Here is a 14150-nt window from a genome sequence, read left to right as displayed (position 1 = left end):
AATCTTTATCTAAGACTATTAAGGGTTGGTAAAAGAAAACATATAATAAATTTTCCTCACCTTAGTATAATTTTACAACTCTAATTCCTAATTTAAATAAAAGGAAAACTCAATATGAACATGAATCTATTACTAGATTACTTAAATCGAAGGGTAAGGTGTAGAACTTTTCTTTGATTCTCGGTAGGAGTGGATTCAATGGAGGATAAGGTAGCCCCTAGGGTTGTATTATACTGGTCCTTCTAACCAAGAACAATGATCTCTCAATCCAAGCTCCCTACCACTCACTCCCTTTTTCTCTCCTTCTCTTTCTCCCTCTTTCTCTCATTTCCCCCAAAAACTAGGGCAATTTCGTATGAGGAGAGGGTGTAAGGTCCATATCCTAGACCGTACCATTCCGTAGGCTTCCGCGGTGCTCCCGTTCGAATCTCGGCAACTCTTGACCTGTATCCGACATTTGCGCATGATCTTAAGCTGAGTCCTACATATCGGAGTCGACTCGACTCGAAACTTTTACCCTTGCGACCGCGTGGTCGCCGAGGTTCCGATGCCGTATCTCGCGCACCGATACGATACCCTAGCCAAGAGATGTGGGCCCGTGTTTAATTTGAGAAAAACGCCGTGTATTGCAAATCCAAGAGAATCCATCACATCAATCACCTCACTTGTTAAAGTACACCCACCACTCAACCCATTACTCTCCCCATTCCCAAGTACAAAAGCAACCCCAAAAAGTCAACTTTCTCATCACCTCACCATCTCTCTCTCTCATCACTTCTCTTACATCACTCTCTCTCTGATCTCTCTCTCTCTCATTCTCCAAGCAATCCTAAGAACTCCCAACGTCTAAGTTTTTCCTCCATTTTTCCACCCACCATGAAGTTTCATACCCCATCATCCAACCTCTAAAATCCAATCTCAACCATTGATTCTTTCTCCTTGGAGCTAGATCACCCTAGTGCTGAAGGATTAGTTTTGAAGGTGGGTGATTTATGATTTGATTTTGATGATTTTAGGGCCCACTTATGGTGGGACCTACCTTGATGTACGTTTGGTATTTAAGAGGGGCCCATAGTGGCGGGGTCCCTCCCATTTTTGCCGTTCTCTCTCTCTCTCCCCTTTTTCCTGGATTGTTGGCCCACTTAAGATCGATCCAGACCTTCCAGTTGGACTAGACAGTCTGGATGAAGGGATGATGCAAATACCAGCTTTATTCAAGCTGGTGGCCACATGGTGTAGCCCACCTGATGAATGTGTTTCATCCAACCGTCCAGCTGATTGGATGGTAGACCTCGCCATGATTTATGCGTGAATCCACGTCGTCCGTACATGGCGTGGCCATGATTTGGATGGGCCAGATGGGCCAGGACCGCTGGTCGGGTTGCTATCCAGATCGTCCAGCGGGCCTGGACGAAGGCAAACCATGAATATTAGCTTCATCAAACTGGCCACTGACGTAGGCCCCACCCCACCTGACGTAGGGATTTAATCCAGACCGTCCATCCCATGGCCAGGGATATGGGGCAGATTCAAATCTCTGGTGGGCAGGGCGTCCGTAGGACCCACCTGATACATGTGTTGTATCCAATCGTCCATGCCTCTGGACGTGGTTGGCTGGTGCAAAGCAGCTACTCATCTGTTGTAGTTGCATGTGGGGTCCACCTTGATTTGCGTATTCTGTATCCACACCATCCATCTGCTAAGGACGGTGGGACCCTGATGCAATGGCTCTAATCTAGGCCGTCCGCCCATCTCTGGACGTTGGACGCTGGAGCATCTCTTGATGTTTTTTTTTATATATAATAATATAGTATAACATATATTATAATATTATATTATGGTGGGCCCCACGTGGGACCCACCTCTCTAGAAGAGGGTTGGTTGGTGTACGTCACACACCAGCTGTATGGCTGTTGTGTAAGACGTCAGCGGGTCCTGTGGGTGTGTGAAATCCACACCGTCCATATGGACAATGGGACCCACTGATGTGTGGATCTCGTCCATGCCATTCATTCATCCGGTTGGGACCCACCATATGTACGTGATGACCCACCACGATGTATGAGTTTTTCCACGCCGTCCATCCGTTTCTGCTTGTGGACCCCTTGCAATGTATGTGTTTTTACACCATGCCGTCTATCTGTCCACTGACGTGAACCCCACCATGATGTATTTATTTCATCCACACCATCTAGATTATGCTGGACAGTGCAGATCTATATGTCCAATGTTTGGTCAGTGTAGATTTACATGTCCAATGTTTGGACAGTGCTGATTTATATGGACAATGTTTGGACAGTGCTGATCATCATTAGAGGGTCATGTGCCCCATGGAATGATAGTGTACAGTGATACACATGTTACACCTATAACTATTGCAATGATTTTGGTGTGGTCCAAGCCCACTTGAGGACCATTGGTGTGGCCCATCCATGAGGCCCAATATGATGTATTTTGGGCCATGGGCGAGGCCCACCCGTTTGTATTGTTAGGTCCAGATACGTCGCCCATGTAATGTATTTGAGGCCCAGGTTTAGGGCCCACCTGTTGTGTCTTTGAGGGCCAAGAGATGCGGCCCATTGATGCGACCCACTTGATGTGTTTGGGGCCCATGAAATATGGCCCAATGTGATGTACATATGGGCCCAATATGATGTACATGTTTTATCTGCACCGTCCATGGGACGTAGACCTGACGTAATGTACGTGTTGTATCTATTTCGTCCGGCCACGAGAGATGTGGGGCCACCGTTATGTATGTGTTGTATAATTTTGCACCATTCAGCTTGCTGGACGGTGGGCCCTTCTGCTATGTAATCGAAGGGCCCACCATGTTGTATGTGTTTCATCTATGCCGTCCACTCATGCAACCCACCTTAATGTGTGTACAGCAGGTACACTGTCCATCTGTTGGGGCCCATTTGATATGTACAGGGCTCACCTTGATGTGTTGTAAGGCCCATTATGATGTATTTGAGGCCCAGATATGAGGCCCATTGTGATGTATAAGACCCTTGTATAAGGCCCATTATGATTGTATGAGGCTCATTGAGATTGTATGCAGCCCACTGTATTGTGTATGAGGCCTTTGTGTGAGGTCATAGGGCCCACTATATGTTCGGCCCTATGTGGACCACTTCTTGGGAGCAATGTTGGTTAAATGTCTACATTGATGGGCGATGATGGTTAAATGTCCATATTGTGCCCTTCCCTTGGGCCTTGTTAGGCCCATCTTCATCGATGCCGATCATCGAGGTCGTTTATTGATCAATCCCGATTGACGTGACCAATTTGCTGATTCCAATTATCGATCGATATCGATTGTCGCGGCCGATTGCCGATTCCGATTGACATGATCAATTTGTCGATTTCGATTGACATGACTGATTTACCGATTCCGATTGTCGATGCTGATTATCGAGGCCGATTCTGATTGTCGAGGCTGATTGAAAAGGCCCAATGTGATGTATATACGACCCGTATTTGAGGCCCATTGTGATGTGCATTTGTCTCGTGTTTGAGGCCCAATGTGATGTATTTGCGGTCCGTATCTGAGGCCCATTGTGATGTGCATTCGACCCGTGTTTAAGGCCCAATGTGATGTATATGCGGCCCGTATTTGAGGCCCATTGTGATGTGTATTTAGCCCGTGATTAAGGCTTAATGTAATGTATATGGGGCTTATGTGATGAGGCCCATTGTGATGCATTTAAGGGTCAGGCGATGGAGCTCATTGTGATGCATGTTAGGCCCATCGTGATGTATATTAAGCTCTTGAGTGAGGCCCATGGTGTTGTATATTTGGCCCTTGTGTGAGGCCATGGGTCCACTATATGTTAGGCTCTATGTGAGTCATTCCTTGGAAGCAATGTTGGTTAAATGTCCACATTGTTGAGGCCGATTATCGATGCCGGTTATTGATACCGATTATGAGTATGTGACAGCATAACATCATGATACATGCCCATACGCATCATTTGCATGTTTGTTATGAGATGTAGTTGACCATTGCATAGGTCATGGGCAGGTTATGAGACTCCCTGATAGGCGGAGGTTATCTCACATGAGCGCACGGTATGCACAGAATTGATGCATGACTGGATTGTATGACTCATGCATCCTGCATTGTGTGTTGTGATTACTGTACGCCCTACCGACATCGGGGTCGTAGCCTCCACAGGCATATCGTAGATGGCTAGATGGGACACGAAAAATATTTGGTTTTAGCATATGAGCGCCATATATGTCCCTGGGTGAAAATTTCTAAACCTCCGTGGCCAGGAGACGCCCCAACGTCGACACCGAGTGGATATATATGAGTGCATGAGGGCCATATACTAGTAGGTCGCGTCTCCCACCATATCGTGGTCGGTTGGGAGGGGGTGTGACCTTACCCACCTGAGTGAGGGGGCAATGTCTAGGTTGAGTTTGACCAGCTTGAGGAATGGGTCTGCTATCGACAAGTCGGGCCTGATATTGGTAGGAGGATAGTGAGGTCTCTTTCACTTACCCAGTTGTGCGCTCGAATAGGGGCGACAAGCTGGCATAGAGTGTAATAGACCCCGGTGATTATCCCAGAGATGTACAGTACTGATCTGTGGAGCAGTAGTTGCATACTCAGCATTATATTCATTCATTCATTCACTATTCACTTGGGCCGGTGGTGCACAACTAATTGTTATGTATACTTTCGCAATAGCCAGGATTTCGGTTGGAGCGCGCGACTAACCTGAGATCAGGAGCTTACTACATTGAGTTTATCTATCCAAATTTAGGTATGAGACTGGTTTGGATAGAAGTCCTTTGTGATAGGCCCCATAGCTTGCGATACCACGTACTATCATCCCGAATTCACACTGCAGCTTGGTCATTTCATTCGCACCACATATTGCATATTGCATTACATCCTCGGCATATGGCATTCAGGGTTGCTGTGTTTCTGCATTTATATAACCTAGATGAGGTTGATGGTATTCGTAACTTCTCCTAATTGCATATTGTATTGCATCCTCGATATCTGATATCTAGTTCATTATGTTTTCGCATTACATAACCGATTTATATTACTTTCTCAGCATATGACATTGGCTTGCTATGTCTTTTCATCGTATACTCTGGATGAGTATAATGATATCTTCATAGACTTGTCAGTATTTCTGCTTACTCTGATATCGTATGATTCATGATTTACCAGTATTTTCGATATTGTATGATTATGACATTGTATTGAATACCTGACACTTACCTTATGCACACACTTACACCATCCTCTAAGCTTTCTATAAGCTTATGCATGATAGATGTGTGCAGGTGATGTTAGGTTGCAGCAGCATGGAGCTTGGAGCATGTAGCTGACTTCTGGAGCTTGATTTTAACATATATATTTCCTTTTCAGCATTATATTCAAATGTTTATATTAGTGAGTATGTGATGATGATGTTGCCTTTGTGATTTGGGTAAACTTGTGGTTATGCTTCTTACGAGATAAATGTACGTTGGAAAATCCTCCTTATAGGATCCCAGGATCGGAACCTGGCATATGGGCGCTAGGAGCCGAGAATGGGATACTACAGAGGCTGTCGGCACCGGGTTTGGCAATCGAAATTCCTGTGAATCCGATTTCCGGGTTTGGGGCGTGACAGAGGGGGCTCCCAAGAGAAGGGTATTGATAGGCCCAAATGAGGTTTAAATGGCCCTAAGTTTTAGAAAAATGGTATTATAACCCTATGGGAGGTTATTTCTAGTTGTTAAGGCCCATTGGGATTTGTAAGAATCAATCTACGTTGCAGGATAGTTGTCCCTAGTGATGATCTATGTATGATTATGATCGCCCCGCAATTCGAACGTGACGATCGATAGATACAATCAAAAGTCAGCTAAACACCAGTTGGGGTCGCAAATATAAAAATATATGTATGATATTAACTTAGACTAGTGTATTTAACCTAATAATCCGAAAGCCACAACTTCAGTAAAGTTCGAACGGGGACAATTAATTTAAATTCCTGACAGTTTCTAAGGGCATTCGAACATCTCATGCGCTCACCTTGTGAGCCCAAGTTGAATGATTTAGCATGTAATCTCGGCTTAATGTCTCACGATGGACATCAAGCTTGCTAAGGAGAATGTCTTTACATAGTTTCAAGTCTAGTGGCTAATTAATGAATGGTCTAGGGCTTGTTCGGTTAATACGCGCATTTATGGAATAATTTGGACATCGAGATTTCTTAGGTGGGATAAGTAAGGTTTGGATTAGCTAAGTTCATGGTATGACATATTCATAATTAGCGAAAATAGTGATTCAATCATAATCATCCTAAACATTGATTTTCAGCTAAAAAAGTGATTAGGTCAATGTGGTTTAGGTATGTAGGAAAATTAAGATCTAATCCATTAGTTGTCTTCATTTTTAGGTAGATCTTCATTAAACTACAATGATTCCGATTAATTAGCGGTATGTTATTTAGCTCTTGGCCTTAGAAAATCATATCACAGGGCTAAATATAAGATTTAGGTGATCATGAGTATTCGATAGGTTTCTAATACTACCTATGTTCTTTACTGGTAACAACCACGTTTTTGTTAGGATCAAGTATTAAAGATCACTGGGTGATAGATTAAAATAATATTATCAATTTTTTAAAAAGGATTTTTGAATTCCAAGTTGGTAAATTTTTGAGAAGTTACATTGTTGAAGGTCACTTCATCCAACTAATAAGGTATGCCAAATGGATCTTTAATGTAGTTCAAGTGGTAAAAAAAGAATGGGAAGACAAGGGTTTGCGTTGACTTTAGAAACTTGAATCATGAACTCTAAAAGATGAATATCCTACGCCAGTTGCCAATCAGTTGATGGATCGACCAACATGTCATAAAATATGATCATTTATGGATGATCATTCTGGATACAACCAAATTTACATTGCAGTAGTTGGTTATCAATGCTCTGAACTGAAGCAACGACCTTTGAAATTAGTTGTTAATGAGGTTGTAGGGAAACTTTGGCTCAATTAATTTCTTTTTTTTTTGCTTTGTAGTCATTGCAGTTGACAAGATTCACCTTAACAAGTTGGTATGAGATTCATCAAGAGCCCCAAAGGACTTTAGTCGGCTCACATGCATGGCCAAAGATTACAGTCGGTCATCTACTACAAGATCAAGCAAGTTGAAAGCTAGCAGTATTTCACCTCCCTTTACAAGAAGTTAATTTCGGAGAGTCGATCATCATAAGACAATGAGACCAGAGTAGGATCGACCACCACCATAAGACGTAGTCTAAGGAGTTAGAGAAGCTAACTTTTCAATATCGTTAAATCAGCCAAAGAATGAGGTAACCGTTCTTGACCCATTTTCCAAGAAGGGCCAACTGATTCTCCAACTTATAGTGAATCAACAGTAGTGAGAGGTGGATCCCCAATAGGTCAGGCGGCAATGATCGGCATTGAGGAATCAACCATGGCTTTGAGCAGAGGTCGTTACTGGTTCATTCAATGAAATAGTGGGTTTGATGATAGCCAATTGTTGTTCAAGTCTCTAGGTCAAACTAACTAAAGTGGTCAATATGCGAATCAAAGGATCCAATGCTTTAAGGACAGTCTCTGAATTTTCAGCTTCGGCGATAGGGTCATTATGTTCTTTATCTTTTTTAGGAGAATGAGACCCTAGAGCTGGATGAGTATATGATGAAGGATCAACATGCGTGATTTTCGAGCAAGCTAGATGTTGGCGTCTAACCAGTAAAGCAATAATGATACCTCTTTCCTCGATAAGGTTAACCTTTGGTGGACTGTCTGTATCCACCACTATCTCTGATAGATCCACAACCTTAGTTGATGTTTATGTCAATCCTTCTACTTTTACTGCTGACATAGCTGGAACTTGAGCCCATTCTCCCGATACAGTTAAGGTGTTGCTCCTGATGGTTATCATCGGTCGAATCTCCTTCACTTATTAACAATGAGCCATATAAGGAATAATAATTTAAAGATAAGGCCAAAAAAATAATAGACATGATGATCATACAAATATGTACCCAGTGAACTAGCAAAAGATTTGCCCCGCAAGTTGTAGCCAACATAAGTCACCCTAGTTTAACAAGGTCGGCCAATGTACAAGGGACTTTAGGGAATGGTAGCAGCTCCTCGTCAAATAGAGGTAACTCTGTTTCATAATTTTTCCATTGTTGTATTTGAAGATACTCACGACGCCATAAAGCCTCTTACATATATGATCGATATACCTCAAGAGGTATAATGGGGTTGAACTTTAAATGATAAAATTGTTCGAACCTTTGTATGGTCGGAATTTGATTAAGGATACCTGGTTTAGTCGGGTCGGTTGTAGTACATTTTTGTCTCTCTTTTGTTCTCCTAGTCTTATGTCTGAGATGATCCATTGGAGAAAGGGTCGGGCTTGGCTCGGTTCGTTTATGTTGTACTGGAAAAGTGGATGATGAGGTTCCAGCTGGTTGAACCTTGAGAGATGAAGGAGGTGGTGTGATAGAACTCAAGAGTTAACAACCCCAAGTATAAGGCTATGATGCAGTAATAACTCGGTAAGACCGAGGTCGATCCACAGGGACTTTGGTGGGAATACACTTAACACTAATAAGGTTTTGTCTAGGTTTTTAATTAAACAAAGTAGAAGGATTTTAAACAATTAATAAAAGGGACTAAACATCTAGGGATTCCCAAAAGATGGAATCTAAACTTAATTCGTCCTCTCGAGTTGATAACTCAATTAGAATTGGATGACAATTCATTCTAATTGGAAGATAAAATAGTAGAATCAATCATAAACATTTAAACCATATTAGAATCATGATAGGCTCAATCTCTCATGAAAATTTGGGTAATCACATCGCAGGGAATTGAAAGCATCCAATATATCCAAATGCAATAATAGATAAAACAATTTTACATATTGATTCCTTCTCCAATTTAAGAATTCAATCACTTTCAATCACAATTCAACACAAATAAACTAAAATCTTAATTAAAAACAAATTTAAATATCAAATATCCATTAAAAGGTTCATCCCTTAACCTTAGCTAAGAGATTAGCCAAACATGACTAACATCTAAAACAAAAACAAAAGAAAAACTAGAAAATAAAGTAGAACTGAATATTAAAGAAAAAGGATGGTTCCGAAGAAGCTTCACCATTCATTCTCTCTCTCTCTCTCTCTCTCTCTCTCTCTCTCTCTCTCTCTCTCTCTCAAGCCCTAAGATATGTTTAGGGATGTGCAAAAGACCCTTTTAAATAGGTTTAGTAATCCAGCTTTCGTAACCATTTTGAAAATTTGGAAACCGATTTAATTTACGCAACTCCGCACATCATCAACCTATCACATCGATCGGTCGAACACACAGGTCAAAACTGCATGAAATTGTACAGTAACTGCTTTTTGAAATTCCTCAAAATTTTAACATATCAACCACATCTGTTGACCGATCCAATTTAACAAAAAGTGTCCAATGAGTTTTCACATAAATCCGAATTCCACTTGATCAGTCGAATGTGTCCATCGACTGGTCAAAAATGTTAAAATTTATCCAGAGAATTTATGTTGTGTTTCTACACTGCTCAATCCATCTCCTCAACAAATCGACCATCTTCGAATGGTTGAACCTACTGTTCGATCAGCCGAATCTTTGTAGATTTCTTCTGTTACTTTGCAACTTGATTTTTAGTCATACTTCACTATGTTTCCTTTTATCTTTGACAATTTTGAGTCTTCATTATTTACCTCCAAACCTTGAATCCTCCATCATCAATTCCTTTGAGATTTAATTCCTCCTTTTTAAGCATCATTGTCATACTAAATACATACCCTTTTATCATTAATTGATCTTTGTATTTTTCAACATTCCCATTAGTATCATTTTCCAGCTTATAAACCTATCCACAACCAATAGGCTTCCACTATTTGGGTAATTCAACAAATTTTCAAGTCTTATTCTTATGTAGAGCTTCCATTTCCTCCTTTGTGAACACTCTTCATTGGCTAACATCCACATATTCACATGGGTCTTGTTGTCAGAAACAAGATGTCTTAAATCTTGCTGCACCGCTCAATTGGTCGAGGATCCCTTCGACTCGTCGAAGCTCGCTCGACTCGAAGTCTAGCGGCAATGTTTTTTGTTCTTCCACGCTGCTCGACCAATCGAGGGTCCTACTGGTCGAAGCCCTCCTTCAACTAGTCGATGGTTACGTGGATTCTGCGTAAATTTGAGGCGGTTTCAGAGAGGTGCATAAGTGGAGTTTCCTAAACTATAAATAAGGGTTCCCAGGGCCTTTCTATTGAATGCTAAGGCTTTCTAAAGCGGTTCCAAGGGTTCCTAAGTGTAGCAAGGGTGAGACTCGAGGTTGTTCGAATCGCGTAAGTCCTTTCTCCTTGTAATTTCTATTTTCATAGTGGAATTCTGTCGCTTTGTGCCGTGGTTTTTTCCCGCAAGGGTTTTCCACGTTAAATCACCGTGTTCTCTTGTGATTGCTTGGTGCTCTTGGATTGCTATCCTAGATCTAGATCTGTGTGATTTCGCAACACAAATCCTAACAAGTAGTATCAGAGCAATCATCGGGGCACATATCTGAATCTGCAGGATAAGCAATAATGGGCAGTACTAGGTATGAGATTGAGAAGTACTCAGGGAAAAATAACTTTGAGTTATGAAAAATCAAGATGATCAGTTCCTTAATCAAGCAAGGCAAAGATGGTGCTCTTGAGGAGCGAAAGTCTACTATGACTGATGATGATTGGAATACTCTTGATAAGAAGGCCTTATCATCAATCTGTTTATGTCTCACGGATGAGGTTCTCTACAATGTCATGAGGGAGAAAATTGCGACTAAGTTATAGGCGAAGTTAGATGATGTATATGCGAAAAAATTCTCTAAAAATCGCCTACACTTGAAGCAGCAGTGGTATAACTTCAAGATGGCAGAAGGTGGAGATCTGGAGGCTCACATCAGCAACTTTAATAAATCGGTTTACAAATTGCTTGATATGGAGAAAGTGATGAAAGATGAAGAACAAGCATGTATGTTGCTGAATTCTCTTCCGGCATCGTATGAGTCATTCAAGGATACAATATGCACCACAAATAAAACCTTGAGTGTCGACATCGTTATCTCAGCCCTTCAAGGGAAGACCATGAAAAAGCTTAACGGCGACATGGGAACATTTTTTGATGCACTGTTTATGAGGGGCAGAAATTCTGAACAAGGTACAGGATCTTTAATTTCTGAATCCAAATCCAAGGGCAAGGGCAAAGGGAAGTTAAAGTGCTAGAACTGTGAGATGGAAGGACATATAAAGAAGGATTGTACAAATCCTAAATCTAAGAGAGAAGAATCTGAGGCTTTGTACAGGGAGGCCAACACTACCACGTCAGATGGATTGAGTGGATGTGATGGTGATGTTTTGTCTGTGTCTACGATCAGACACTTTTACGATGATTGTAAAGACGAGTGGATTTTAGACACAGGAGCATCTTTTCACATGACTCCTCATCAGAGTTGGTTCACCAGTTACAGAGAGTGCGATGGTGGACAAGTGTTTATGGGCAATTATAGTGCCTATAATGTTGTGGTTGTTGGTATGGTGCGTATCAAGATGTTTGACGGGACAGAGCGTACCCTGACTGGGGTGAGGTACGTTCCTAACATGAAGAAGAATCTGATATCTCTCGGTGCACTCGAAGCTATAGGGTGCAGGTTCATAACTATCGATAGTGTCCTTAAAGTATCTAAGGGAGCACGAGTAATCATGAAAGCACAACGACTCAATAATGTTTACAGGTTGATCAGGAGCACTTCAAAAGGTGGAGCTGCAATGGCTGTAGCGGATTTCACCTCTGCACGTGTTGGCATGCTGGGCATGACCACATGAGCGAGCAAAGTATGAAGGCTGAGACACGCAGATAGAGATACAGAGCAGGTGAAGTAGCCACCTGTGAGAAGAATCACATGACATAATCGCAGGATATCGGCGAGGTACATGGATGACTCCAATATCACATGGGATCCATCCTCTATTCAGATGGCTCTAGGTGAGCCTGATGCTAAGAAGCGGAAGGTGACTATGGGCGATGTGATGGACTCGTTGTACCAAATCAACACATGGGAGCTGGTGAAGCTTTCAGTGGGCCGGGAAGCGGTTGAATGTAGGTAGATTTTCAGGAGGATATAACATAGATACAGCGAGGTTAGTAGCGAAAGGTTATGCTTAGAGAGAAGGGATCGGCTTCTCAGATATATTTACGTCGACGGTATAACGGGTGTCTATTAGATCCGTGATTGGCACTGGTTGGCCAATGTGATCTCGAGCTTAAAGGATGGATGTGGAGTCTGCACTTCTGTAAGGAAAATTGGAAGAGCAGATCTACATGAAGCAAGTAGAGTGGTTCGAAGTTAAAGGGGCTGAGAAGAAAAGTTTGCAGGAAGTCATTACACGACCTGTTGCCTAGGTAATGGTTTGATTCCTTCATGGTGAGTCAGGAATTACGTGCTAATGACATGTAGATCGCCAATTATGACATGTCTGAAATCAATGTACTGAATACTCGGTTAACTGGGACATTCAAGATAAAGGATTGAGGGGCTACAAAGATGGTTCTCGGCATTGAGACTGGAAGAGGAGTAAGCTTTGGTTATCTCAAGCAGAATACCTTGGTTAGGTATTGATCAAGTATGTGATGGACCAAGCAAAGCCGAAGAGCGTTCTCTACGCGTCTCTCCTCAAGTTTTCCTCAGGACATGTCCCAAAACAGGTGAGGAAAAGCAGGATATATCTCATGAGCCTAATTCGAATGTGGTTGGCAGTGCATGCCATGGTCTGTATTAGACCGGTTATTTCATAGGTCATCGGTGTTGTGAGCAAATACTTCGGCAAACAATATTGAGTAGTTATGAGATGGTACGAAGACTACATCTTTACTTTTGGGAAGATAGGGACAAAGTTGGTTGAGCATGTGGATTTAGATCCGACAGACATGATTACCAAGGTCGTTCCTGCAGAGAAGTTAAAGTTTTGTGCAACTTCTCTAGGCTTGGCGATGACGTAAAAGAAGGACGAAGTGTGCACGAGAAGCTATGTTATGATTCAGAGATAAGAAAAGAGGGCAACAAGATACACATTTGAAGATTGAAGACATGGTGGAGATTGTTGTCAAAAACAAGATGTCTTAAATCTTGTTGCGCCGCTCAACCAGTCGAGGGGCTGGCTCGACTGGTTGAGGACCCCTTCGACCGATCGAAGCTCGCTTAACTCGAAATCCAACGACAATGTTTTTTGTTCTTCCGCGCTGCTCAACCAGTCAAGGGTCCCCTCAACGGGTCGAAGCCCTCCTTTGACTAATTGAGGGTTATGCAGATTCTGCGCGGACTTCATAAATTTGAGACGGTTTCAGAAAGGTACGGAAGTGGAGTTTCCTAAACTATAAATAGGGGTCCCTAGGGCCTTTCTAATGAATGTTAAGACTTTCTAAAAGGGTTTCAAGGGTTCCTAAAAGGGTTTTAGGGTTTCTAAAGGGTGTAGCAAGGGTGAGATTCGAGGTTGTTCGAATTGGGTAAGTCCTTTCTCTTTGTAATTTCTATTTTCATAGTGGAATTTTGTCGCTTTGTGCCTTGATTTTTTCCCACAAGGGTTTTCCACGTTAAATCGTTGTGTTCTCTTGTGATTGTTTTTTGTTCTTGAATTGCTATCCTAGATCTAGATCTGTGTGATTCCGCAGCACAAATCCCAACAGCTCTCAGTATAAACAAGGCTTGCATTCTTCTGTCATGTTAACATAAGTTGTAACATAATTCTTGAGTCAAACAGAAGGTTTCGTAGCTCTCTTCGAGCGATCTTAATCACTTTGAGTTTCAACACCCAGTATCTCCTTTACATACTCTTCATCAACTTAATTTATCTTTAGCAATATCATCAAGTTGTTGATCATCTGAATCAAGAGGATGATTTTTAATATCGTTTAAAAATTCCAATTCAATTACCTCTCACAGCTCTAAGTTGAAATTCTATATCTTTTAACAGTGAATCTTTATTAAAACTACATCTCAGATAATTATTAAATTATGGGCAGTAGTGTCCCATAAGCTTGTACCCACTTGTTCCATCTGCATAACTAAGAAAAATATACTTTTTG

Source organism: Magnolia sinica, chromosome 3, assembly GCF_029962835.1.
Source record: "Magnolia sinica isolate HGM2019 chromosome 3, MsV1, whole genome shotgun sequence".
Lineage (NCBI taxonomy): Eukaryota > Viridiplantae > Streptophyta > Magnoliopsida > Magnoliales > Magnoliaceae > Magnolia > Magnolia sinica.
This window is presented reverse-complemented; position numbering follows the sequence as displayed.